General features: G+C 43.2%; 1 long non-coding RNA gene across 1 annotated transcript; it reads left to right on the top strand.

Annotated features, from left to right (window-relative positions):
* The first annotated feature begins 12,080 nt into the window (after positions 1-12,080).
* Positions 12,081-12,598, top strand: LOC118559235. The gene is made up of 3 exons (XR_004928713.1): positions 12,081-12,171; positions 12,265-12,383; positions 12,492-12,598. It is a non-coding gene; the product is annotated as an uncharacterized LOC118559235 (long non-coding RNA).
* Positions 12,599-13,098: the final 500 nt, after the last annotated feature.

The following is a 13,098-nucleotide window of genomic DNA, read 5'->3' as shown; positions in this document are numbered from 1 at the left end:
CCTAAGAACTAGCTCTGTGTGTGCGTGCTGTGTCCGGGTTCATCCTCGAAAAATATCATGACAGTTGTCAAGTGATTCTTTATGATAAGTAGCACCTCATCATTGGGCCTAACTAGGCCATGGCATAAATTCATTTTTAGTTGTGAATAAATGCTCATTCATTTTAGTGATACATTTTGTCTTCATCTCTTTATTTAAGATAAGATAGACTTTATTTATCTCACAGTGGAGAAATTCACTTGTCACTTCGGCTCAATAAAAGTGACAAAAGACAGATTATCTTGGCGTTTAAAATAACACAAAACAGCGCAAGAAGACCTTGTTTATTTATTTTTATTTTATAATTTTGTAGACAGCTGCCGATTAAACTAATGTTACAACCTTGATATGATTATATGCGTTGTTTTACCGAAAAATCAATTATAAGCGTAGTGAAAACGGCTGCAATGAGTGCTCCCGACAAAGGGGAGGGGGGGATAGATTTTCACAGGGGAACTGAATTTCGCACAACACCGGCATTTTAGTCATTAAATATCTATGGTGCCTAAAAGAAAATGATGTCAACATACGAAAAAATATTTGAACTGCGTAGTTAAAAGAAAAAACTTGTCCTACCATTCATCTAATCTCCCGACGTCCAATCTCCACTCCTTGTCCGACTCGCTGTTGTTCGTCTGCTGCCTTCTCTTCATCTGAAGCGTCTGGGTCGAACATGTGAGGCTCCAGACACAAATATTCTTCCTCCGATACATCAGAATGGTCTCCTGGTAGAAATCGCTCGGTTGAAGTTGAAATTTCGCTTTCAGATTTCTCGTTTTGGCTATCGCATGTAGCGCAGTAATCCGCCATGTTGAGATGAACGCTCACGTCCTGACGTCACGACTTCCGGGTTGGAGGGCGCTTGAAAAGTGATCAGAATCTTTTCCGATTTTCTCTTAAATGTGAAAAAGAAAATAAAAAAATTTGGTGGTATATTTATTTGTTCATATTTTGCTATATATATACTTAAGGTTAAGTCAAACTGATGTACGCTTTATAACCGGTTTAATTAGCTTTTTTTTCTAATTCTATGATTAATGGGAAGTAAGCCTAAGGGCGCCACTAGAGGGCGCCCCCAACACATTTGTCGCCCTAGGCAATTGCCTAGCTCGCCTATAGCAATCGCCGGCCCTGCGTCACTGACCTGTCTTGGTTTGAATCTTGGGTCCAGTTCCTGCACGTTACATGGTCATTTACTTCAAAGAGCCAGAACCTTCACAACTGACTCATCCCTGCTAGGACACGTGCATTAATCACATGGTCTCACACGTACCTTTTCTGCATGTATAAAATGTTTTTTTTTTATTTTCTGCCTCATTCCTGACAAATGACAGCTTAGACTCAGACAGACTTATACAGAAATAACTCCATTAATAGTTCCAGAGAGGGGAAATTTGTCTCTGCCTTTAATTCATCCCTTAGGGAGCAGTGTGCCGCCAACACTCAGCGGTGCTCAGGGAGCAATCTGTAGTCAAGCGTCTTGCTCAGGGACCCGGAGTGACAGATTGGGTTTCAAACCACCAACCTTTGAGCCCTCTCCAAGACACAAACACCCAGCTCTCTAACCACTAGCACTCCCACATAAGGTGCTCTCCCACCACTATACTAACAAGGAGACCCCTTAAAAAACAAACTTGAAACTGTGGGCAGAGGGTTGGTTCTTCAGCATGCTGTCTCACGTTGTTGGGTGGTTCTGGTTCTTTTATGTTTCACTCCTTTTGTTTTTGTGTCAACTGTGTTATGCCATAATAGGCCATGATAAATATTTGATCTCGGATTGGATTCTGAACAGTGGAAGAGGGTCACAAAGGAATTCCACTCTGCCCCTAACATGAGACCCCCAAGGCTTGGACGGCCCTTTTTCCCAGCAGGAGGTCAACTGTGACCACTCCTGCTGAGATAAAACCTTCCTCCCACAGACAAAGAACCTCTCTTCTCTTCGCTCTTCTCCTGACTCCAAGCTGCTGGGACACACTCCTCTACCCTTGGACGGCCAGCACTCCTCTGGGGGGGTCCCTCCTCCCTCAGGAGCCATGCATGGGGCCTGGAAGAGGCCCCGAGCTGTGTGAGAATGAACCCTTCTGAAACTCAGTTCCTCCCTGGCATAGGAAGAAACTGCCAGCCGATTCAAAGATAAGTCTCTCACTTCTGCTTAAAACAGATGCCGAAGTGAAGGAATCCGTCTATGCCAGCTTTGTTTTGCTTCCTCAGAAGACCCCTAACGGAGCTGGTTTCCAGGCAGCGCAGAGCTGAAAAGCTGGCAGCGGAGCCTTCCCCGCCGAGGAGAAATCTGCTTAAATCGTGGCTGCAACCGGGGTCAAAGTCTACATGGAGGACCTAGAGGCCTCCAAGCTATCCAGACCACGCCGTTAGCCACATGCTGCTGCAAGGCTAACACTAGCCTGCCAAGAGGCAAACCAACAACTGCCCTCCTTCAACGCTCCTCCCGTGAATGGCCAAAACTGGACAGAACTGACACGAGACAGAGGTTTGGGCAGGGGGCTGAGGGTGAAGTAAAAGGTTTATTAGAAAATATTTGTAAACCGTGGTGTTTAGAACAAAAGGGCTAACCGGTAGCTCGCGCTAGCCAAACATGCTATTAGCCTTGCTAACATCCGGTCTCGGACATTCAAAAAGAAGTTTGTTTTAAAGCATAAAGCGTAACTGTTCTGCTCCGCCATCCTCCGATGGTGTTATCTGCCATACTCCCGCATCAATATGGTATATTAATGCCGGTTTTAAGGCAATCTTGGCAACTTTATGTTGTAACCTCTTAGCCACCGGGTTGCCACAGCGACCCCATGCGCCCGGAGGAAGAATCGCATTAACAAACTCGGTCGTAAGGGTTTAAATGATTTTACAGGACAAACGGTCCTCAGAATATTATTTCAACAAATAATTTTTTGTTTAACTTGGGCTTTGCCTTGTGAATGGATTGAAATACATGGCAGATGTTTTAACTCCACTCCATGCTTTTGAAATCAGATCTGTAGTGAACAGGGATTCACTGAATTAATCTGATTATGATCAACCACTTTTGTTTGTCTTTTGTTTGTTTTTGCATGTAAATAATTCCTTAGCTTAGCTTCTTTTTATCTTCATTTTGCTTAGTAGTTTAGTTAAGTTTCACTAGCCTAGTAGAGAGGATTTATTAATCGAAATATTGTGTTAATTCGGATAAACAGCATTACATAGTGATGTTCTCTGGATGTTCATTTTATTTCTGTTATTAAATTCTTGGACTTGAAAAGAAGTTGTCACTCCTTTTATTCTATATGTGTGCAGGTTTTGCTGTTAAAAGATCGCTAGTGCTCGAATTCATCCCTTTCAACCATTGTCCTGATATCAGCTTAAAAGCTGATCATTACCAGACAATACTTAACAGACAGAGAGTTATTTATGAAACATTAAATAACTTTAAACAGTGTATAATTGCACAACAACTTTCACCTGAAAGATCCCGGTCCGTGGTGGCCCTCACTAACTCAAACAAAACTAAAAGTGAAGCCCAAACTCCAGGCTGGGTAAAACCAGGAAACTACCATGAACACACCATATTAGACGGAAAAACGAAACAAAAACATGTTTGATCCCAGGCGCACTGGAAGCTGTTTCAAGCGAGGGGGACTGATGGCTGGGTTGGAAAACACGTGACGTCATTATGTTGAGGGCTGTGGCTGACGGCTGACGTTACGGTCATCCGCGTGTGAACGGGGGCGTAATGGAGTAGCTGTCTGGTGAACATTATTGCACACTGATTGCACGAAGAAAACTAAAATGATGTGGGGTGCTGCTGCTGCAGCGCACCAACTCCGCTTCTCCGGCCCTGTCTAGCGATCGCCACCTCCCCTCCGCCGCTATTTAAGTAGAACAATGACTAGTGCAGAATTAAGTTGTATTTACCGTAGATGAAGTGTAGACTGCAAATTCTGTTGTAGTTTGATGGCTCCCCCAGTCCATTGGGAGTGTCTGCCTGCGCTCTTTTCATTGAAAATATCCATTTCTTTCTTCGTCCTTCGCTAAACGACAGAAACGTACATCCAATGATTTGGAATGCCTCTGTGTGCAACCGGGAGCGCAACAAGTTGTAGGCATTGCTTAGATTCCAAACATAAACGAACTAATAGTACGCTCTACATCACCTGTTTTGTCATGTAGTAGATGATAACAGTACTGTTTTTTGCCTACCCGCGGGACCCGGATGTAGCACTGACGTCACACGTGACCCAGCCTATTATGTTTGTAATTATTATTGTTCTATATTGTTCTTGTATGTTCTTTTTTGCAAAAAAAAAAACAAAAACAAAAAAAAAACTCCACAGCTCCCCACCATGGGGGGCTGATGCTCTGACGAGGGAGGCTGCAGTCCCCGTGTAACCGGGTTCTGCTTCAGTCCACCGTACCGGGCTGGCCCAAGTAACCCCTCGACTCTGCGTTGTGTAGTTTTTTTAAATGAAGACGAGTTTCTGGGTTGTCAGGCAGTTTATTTCCTGAATGGGAACATATTGGGGTTTGAATCAGTGCAACGGCTCAGCTTCACTCAGCACGCTCTCGTGCAGCTTTCACAGACTGGCTGTAATTACAGCAAAACATTCATATTTTCAATGAACAATGAAGAATACAATAATAAATGATGTACCTGAATGGGAACATATCGGGGTTTGAATCAGTGCAACGGCTCAGCTTCACTCAGCATGCTACAACAGAGCGTTATGTTAGCTTTTAACTTAGCACACCAAGTGTTTTACCATATTAAGAAAACTAAAAGTACAGATATTGGTGCCAGGCACACATCTAGTAACTAATCATTACAAAGTACTTGTCTAATTTAGTAAAAAAATTATTTTTTATGATGTTGCTAACACTTTTCTACTGTGTGCTGAAGAATGCAACTCACCTCTCGTGCAGCTTTCACAGACTGGCACTGACTACAGGGACCAGCAACATATAACCAACCACACAAAGAGGGGGGCGCTATTTCCCCATTGCACTGATACATAGAAAGCAAGTGGAATTCTACAACTTAAACCTAAACACTGTTACATTCCCCCCTGCTGAATTCCACTTCCACCCCAAAATAAACAAATATCACAAACAAAAGCAACATCCCCACAGAAAAAAACAGATACACCAAAGCAACCAGAAGAGAAAAAGAGAACAAAAACAAAATGAACATTCTACACAATTTTACAATAGCATATTCACAGCCATTGAGATATGATGAATCCGCTCAGCAAATTCCAGGCAGCACGGTTACAAAGAAAATCCAGTCAGACGACTATTCTCAAAAGAATCAGTATAAGAAGAAGTTGGCCAGACCCCTATCTCACACGTGTGGGAAGCAAAAAACAATTAAATGAAATATGCCGATTACATATTTTACCATATTATAACCATACACCATTCTGATACGGACAATTTAAAACAAAAGCACCCTGTTTGTTCCAAAAAAAAAATTTGTCTATTACAAATACAATAAAACAAACTGTCTTCACTCTAACAAGACTCAAACCTTTTCTGTTTTCTGGTGCATCATCTCAATCAATCTAGAAACAGGCTTAAGTAACCTTCCCACCCTTGATCTTGTGCGAGTCCCCACCACTCTGTCAACAACAGTACAATCTCCAGTGAGCACATCAGTCTCAGATGAGACAGAAACCTTAACCAAAGGCAAACAGCTCGAATCATGCTCCGCAGAGGCTGCTGCCTCCAAAGCAGAAGAGCATGTAGGTGGATCCAAGGACATGACCAAGTCAGATTTTTGCTCATCAGTTGGATTTTCATGTACATCAGCGACGCTTGTGGGGACATGGCTAGATGCCAGTAGATGCTCCACAACAGTGCCTTCTGATTCAATATCCTCGGTCATTGGCAACTCGCTGGGCACCTCAGATGGCAAGACAGAAACCCAAGCTCTCGTCCTGTACTCAGCAGATGCCAGAGACACATCACACACAGCCTCTCCATCACCACCCGTCATCAGCGAGCCAGATTCAGAAAACACATCCACCTCATCTTGAGGCAAAGCATCCTCAACAGGCAGAAAGTTCACTGGCATTAATAGGTTACGATGTACGACCTTCACCTGCCCAGGGGAGGCATTCTGCAGCTTAAATGTGTGACTTGTGTCATTCTTGTCCACAACTGTATAGACAACATTCTCCCAGCGATCAGCAAGTTTTCTCTTGCCGCGTCCCTTTTTGTTGGCCAAAAGAACACAGTCTCCAATCTCCACAGGGGATCCCCGGACCTTCCGGTTGTAGAGATCAGCGTGGCGCTGCAATTGTTTGCTTGCCGTTCTTTGTGCAATGTCCGTGGCCTCCTTGGGGTCTTTCCTTAGTGTCTGGACATATCTGTCAATATCTGTGACGTCTTGATGGTCAATGACTGAGCCAAAGATTATATCAATTGGGAGCCTTGGCACCCTGCCAAACATCAACAGAAATGGAGCAAAGCCAGTTGTCTGGTGGATGGTACAGTTGTACGCAAAGGTGAGGGACTTCAACATATCTGGCCATCTTTGCTTAGCTTTTGGAGGTAAGGCACGAATCATATTACCCAAGGTGCGGTTCATCCTTTCACAAGAACCATTACCCATTGGGTGATATGGAGTCGTGTGGGACTTCTGGACTCCAGCAACACTCAACAGTTCAGAGATGAGAGCACTCTCGAAATTTGCACCCTGATCAGAGTGTAAGCGTGTTGGAAAGCCGTAGATGCAGAAATAGTTATGCCACAGTTGGTGCGCCACTGCCTTGGCAGACTGGTTGGGGCATAAAAAGGCATGCGCCATCTTTGTAAAATGGTCTGTGTCCACAAGCACATCCACTGATTTGTTTGCAGAGTCCTCAGCCGACCAAAAGTCTATACAGACTAGTTCAAGGGGTTCTGATGTCTTGATGTTCTCTAAAGATGCTCTAGCCTCTGGTTCAGGTGACTTGCTAACAACGCACCGCTTGCAGCACCTCACATACTCTGCCACATGTTTAGCCATGCCAGACCAATGAAATCTTTGCCTGGCCAGATAAAGGGTTCGTTCTTGGCCCTGGTGTGCTGCTTCATCATGGACTCCCTTCAGTACAGCAGGACGCAGGGCAGGCGGGACAACATACAGATAGGTTTTTGTCTTTGTTACAGGATTCCTGGAGATTCGATACAATACACCATTTTTCACAGTCAACTTGCTCCACGCCCTCAGAAGTCTATTTGTATCAATCGCTTCTTTGGCACACTCTCTCCTTGATGGTCTTCGCCCCCTTTCTACATAGAAGATCACCCTACTCAGTGTATCATCACACCGCTGCTGTCTCACTAGCTCGTCATGCGAAAAGATTTCAGATTCAGTTTGGTTCGGTGTGAGCAAAGTCTGAGAGAACTGAGGCAGAAGGAGAGCATGTGGCCACACCTTAGACTCCTGTTCTGTATGAACCTGGAAAACAGCTCCCACCTCACAAGATGTCAGCCCCCCTGCCTGCACAATAGCTGTGCACTGAGAAACAATATGCTGGTCATTGCTAGGGGTCTCCTCAGGTGAGTGAACTGTCCATCTGAAGGCCTCCTGCACCCCGCCTATGGCAACTGCCTCTGCCTCAGCCAGCAGATCATTGTATGACACTCTTATTAGACGATGGGAGGCAGTTGGCTGCACAAAGTGTTCCCTGCTCAGTGCATCAGCAACCATATTTTTAGGACCAGGGATGTATTTTATGTCAAACTGAAAAGGTGCCAGTTTTGCAATCCACCTCTGCTCACATGCATCTAATCTTGGCTTAGACAGTATGTAAGTCAGAGGGTTATTATCGGTCCATACTGTAAACCGATGACACCTAAGCCAGTGGTGAAACTTATCACACACTGCCCATTTCAAGGCAAAGAGCCTATGTGCTGGATACTTGGACTGTGCATGACTGAGTGTCTTACTAGCAAAGGCGATTGGCCTTGATGTTGAAGCTCCAGCTGGAACTTGCGACAACACAGCACCAAGGCCACTGCTGGAGGCATCAACCGATAGAAGGAAGGGCTCTTCGAAGTTTGGATGGGCCAAGAGCACCCGATCCAACAAAGCCTGCTTCAACTTGAAGAACGCTATTCTGCAATCATCTGTCCAGTCCTCCTCACACAGCTTTGCACGCGCCCTCTGGCGCCTTCTCCCTGGACCACGTGGACCTTTGTCCCCAGATGTCAGCCGGAACAGAGGTTTTGCAATGGATGAACAGTTCTCAATAACTTGCTGGTAATACATTACCATTCCCAGGAACGAGCGGATCCTCTGCTGGGATGGAACCTTAGAACCATCTTCCATGAGGTCCGCTTCCGTAAGGGATGTAATGGATGCTATTTTGTCAGGATCTGACCTTATTCCATCAGCATTAACAATGTGCCCTAGGAATTTCACAGACTGCCTCAAGAAGTGGCACTTCTTTGGGGCCAACTTAAGATTGTGAGCCTGCAGTCTCTGAAACACCATATGCAAGCGCTGCAGTGCTACTTCTTCTGTGGGGGCAAAAACCAGGACATCGTCAAGATAACACAACACACTGAGGAAGTTCTGATCTCCGAAAATGCCCAACATCATCCTCATAAAGGTCGCCGGACTGTTGCACAGTCCTTGTGGCATACGATTGTATTCGTATAACCCGAATGGTGATGTAAATGCTGTGTACTTGCGGTCTTGTTCATGCACCTCCACATTATAGTAGCCTGAAGTCAGGTCCATTGTAGAGAAAAATCCATTTCCTCCTAAAGCAGCCAGTGCATCTGCTGGATGCGGAAGAGGATGTGCATCTTTGACAGTTCTAGCGTTAAGCCAGCGAAAGTCATTACATAATCTTAAATCACCAGACTTCTTCCAAACTAAGACCAAAGGTGATGCAAACTCACTGCAAGACTTTCGGATTATTTCCCGTTCCTCCATTTCATTCAGAGCTTGTCTTAATTTGTCATAATGAGCCGGTGGCACACGTCTGCAAGGCAACCGGAATGGCTTGTCATCTACAACTCGAATCCTATGAAGATAGCCAGTAGCTTTGCCGCAATCTAGCTTGTCTCTCGAGAAAATGGACTCAAACTGGGCTATGAGGTCAACTAGTTTCTCTTTGCTAGCTTGTGACACTTCACATGAGTTGATATCAATGTTAGACAGCCCCAGATTTTGCAGCACTGCATGTAAAGAGCTACTGTCACCCATCACTTGCTCTAAAGATGGATGATCAGGCAAGGTAGAGACATCAGTGACTAGACTCTGATCATCATTGCACTGTGCTGATTCAGTAGTTGGCAGTTGTATATTCTGTTGTAAGCAGGAGTCAGTGGGACTGAAGCTCTCCACTGCTGCAAAGGTAAACACGTCAGCCAACTTCATGTTTCGTTTTAAAGTCATTGACTTTTCAAAGGGGTTTAACACCTTTACCGGGAGCCACCCATCACTATTTAGATGTGCCACAGTTCTTCCAACCATAACTGACCTTGGCCTGGATCTTGTTGCTATGGGCTCGATCACTACAGCTCTGCCAACTTCCTCATTATCTCCTAGCAGCAGCCTGCCCCAGACTAGGTGCTCTATCAAAGGTTCCAAGGTTATGCACTGCATGAAAAGTGAGATTTTCGTCACTATGCGGCACTGTAGATTGTCGTGGAAGTTCAGGTTAACGGCTGTTCACGGCAATTTGCAGGCAACACCGAAAACTGCCGTGAATTGTCAGAAATTGACGTGGGCCTACCTTGGGAGTTGTCCCCCCATGACCCCCCTCCTCCTAATTCTAGGGGAGGCTTTAACATGTAAATGAAAATGCTGTGAGCTAAACAAATGTAAATCAGGGTTGCAGGGGGAGTTTTACCCCAAGTGACATTTCTCTAAAAGGTAAGAAAATCTCTGGTACAAATAGATCAGGCTCTATATAACCTAAATATAGACTCTTACATTTTACCTTGAATTGATTTATTTAATTAAAGTATGCTAGATTACTGTGTATGCCATTATCAATGGCAAATGTTATGTAAAAAAAATACACAAAATAATTTATTTCAAAAATTTGTTTTTATCAGAATCAGTTGGTAAAATGTGAATCAGAATCAGCAAGGTAAAATGTGCATTCCATGCAAACATTAGAATCAGAATGAGAGGTCTGCAGAGATCACAGTCTCCTAGAGCTCAACTACTGTGCATAGTGGCATGACTACAGTGACCTTTTTTTTGGTCTTACTTAAATGCACAGAGGATGTATTAACTACACATCTCCCAGCAATGCGCTCAACTGGCAGAAATTATGCTGGGTATGACGTGTCTGTTCCCTGCAAGCCCCAAACTTCTATTGGCTTTCGTTCTGCTGACACCAAAACACTGTGCTTCACATAAAGCATATCAGCTGTGTCATTGCATGACAAAGTCCCAACCATTTGTCTTCCTAAAATACTGGCAAATTCTGCACCATATTCACATGTCCATGGCATATGAAGCTGTTGGCTCTGCTGAAATTGCCTCATAATCTGGACTTCAATTGTCCTATTGTTGTGATTAAACTTTCCCAGTATTCCATTAAAACGCTCAAATGAAAGCAGGGTTAACATGGGGTGCAAGTTTTGAATCGCATAAAAATGTGTATGTGTCACTAATTAGGTCAAGAATAGATTATGGGAGTGTGGTATATGGTTCAGCGGCTAAGTAGGTTAAAAAATTTTTACGTTATTCAAGCTAGAGCATTGAGAATTTGTTTAGGGGCAGTTAAATCAACTCCAGTATGTGCTTTACAAATAGAATCAGGAGAAATGCCATTATGTATCAGAAGGCAACAGATAATGGTTAATTACTGGATAAATTTAAAAGGACATAATGAAGATCATCCAGTTATGAAAGTATTAGAAAGTTGTTGGGAAAGACGAAAGGGTCAATTTAATAGTTTTGGATGGATTGGGGATGATAGAGCAAAAACATTTAATGTATATAACAAAGAATTCAGTCCAACAGTATTGTGGGCTTTGAGACCTACATGGATATGGAAATATATTAATATAGATAGATCATTATTAAATATTAAGACAAGAAATATAATAGATATCTGTCAAGAATTTTACAATCAAATACAGATTAAATATAATGATTATTTGCAAATTTATACTGATGGTTCGAAAAATCCAAAAAATGAAGCAACTAGTGTAGCTGTAGTGATTCCTGAATTAAAAATTAATATTTCAAAAAGAACATCTAATTATTTTAGTATATATGCGGTAGAATTATGTGCTATATTATTAGCTTTAGAATGGGTGGAGGATACAAATATAAATAAAATAATAATTTGTAGTGATTCATTATCTGCATTATTAAGTATAGAAAAGGGATGTACAAAGATTTTTCGTTTTTTTTTTATTCTGGGATCATAAGGATTTGAAGGATATATATTAGGATCCAATAGATGGCAGTAATGCAACAACTATGGATGCAAGCTGTCGTTAAATCCTAAAGAAGAAGAAAAAGAAGAAGAAGAAGAAGAAGAAGACGACGACGACTTTACTGTGTTTGGATTTTACTGGTATGCCGGACAACGTCTCGCGTTCAACTCCTCTAGGACGCGATCCACAACTTTCAGCCAGTCCGCAGACTGACGAGAAGAAACTGCTGATTGCTATCAGTGGACTGTCTCGTCAGCTTACTCAACATACTGCCGACATGAATGAGAGGTTCACTCAACTGCAGAATTCGGTAAACTCCAGGTTGCTGTCCATAGAGGACAAGATGGCGGCTCTGCAGTCGAAGAACTGTGCTGGAGAGACTAACTCCATCAAGAGAAGACGGATGCACAAAAGCTTGCGGTAAGAATATATTTGACTGCTAGCTAAGCTAAAAGTAGCCTAGCCATAACCCAAAGCTAAGGGTGTATTTTTTGTGATTTACAGTACGCCGTCTTCACAACTCGGAGACAAATTGCAGGCGCTATGAACCGGCGCAAGGGTAAGATTTAAAGAATATGCTTTCATTCTGCGATAAAAGGAAATAGATACGGATAGATACCGATCATAACTGTACATTTTGTTTTCACAGACTAAGCACACCTCATAATGAGGCAGTTACCTCCTATCTGCTCGGAGCAATAACTGCAAGCCTCGATTTACACTATATTGATAAAGACGACGTTGTGTGTAAGGGACTTGTTTTACTGTTTCTCCCTTGTTTTTAATGTTACTGTGACTTGCGTTTGGTTTTTATTCATACCACTCTCATTTGTTTTCCAGCCGCCTGTAAGACGTATTACGAGACGGTACGCAGGAGCTTCAGATATATGCAGCCAGAGAACTCAATGCGGGCAGAAGCTGCCAAGAATTCAGCTCGGAGTCGAGCGAGAAGAAAGAGGGTAAGACTTTATTTGGTGACTATTTTTCAGGTGCATTGATAGATGTGTTGTGTCCATACGCAGTGCATCCCATCGCATAATACTGATTCATTGTTTTGTTTTTTACAGCTGCAGGAATCGAGGCAGAGCGTGCTAGCTGATGAGGAAGTGGAACTCTGGATGTCCGCCACCGTCGACCTCATGTCTGACGAGGAAGATGGCGTCGTTGGCGGGGTCTCTGGATGGATTGTACCGCCGTCATTTCGTAGGCCGGATCTCTCTGAACTCTGTGTGAAGCTGCAGTCCCGGTTAGAGGCGACGCCGAAGTACAGAGCCACGCACAGCAGGCGTCTGCACATCGCACCTGCCTCGGAAAGAACGCCGCCAGCAGTTGCCTACAACCCCGAGGAGGCAAACGGACAGTTCACGGAGTTGTAGTTTTTTGGATACGCATGTGTGGGAAGATCCTCGCGTTGTATATAGTTGTGTGTGTGTGTGTGTTTTTTTTAATAAAGCTCTTTCTTTGCATAAACATCTTCCTGGCAAATGTTAATTTCCTGTATAAATTCATTCATGTCCTTGAAGGTAGCCTAATGATAGTGTAGTAGCCTACATAAGATAATATGAATATACAGCATATATATATATATATATATATATATATATATATATATATATATATATATATATATATATATATATATATATATCTCAACCAATCACGAGTGATTTTACT

This window comes from Fundulus heteroclitus, unplaced genomic scaffold (genome assembly GCF_011125445.2).
Source record: "Fundulus heteroclitus isolate FHET01 unplaced genomic scaffold, MU-UCD_Fhet_4.1 scaffold_249, whole genome shotgun sequence".
In the NCBI taxonomy this organism is placed as follows: Eukaryota; Metazoa; Chordata; class Actinopteri; order Cyprinodontiformes; family Fundulidae; genus Fundulus; species Fundulus heteroclitus.
Note: the sequence above shows the minus strand (reverse complement) of the source record. Positions and strands in the feature narration are given on the sequence as shown.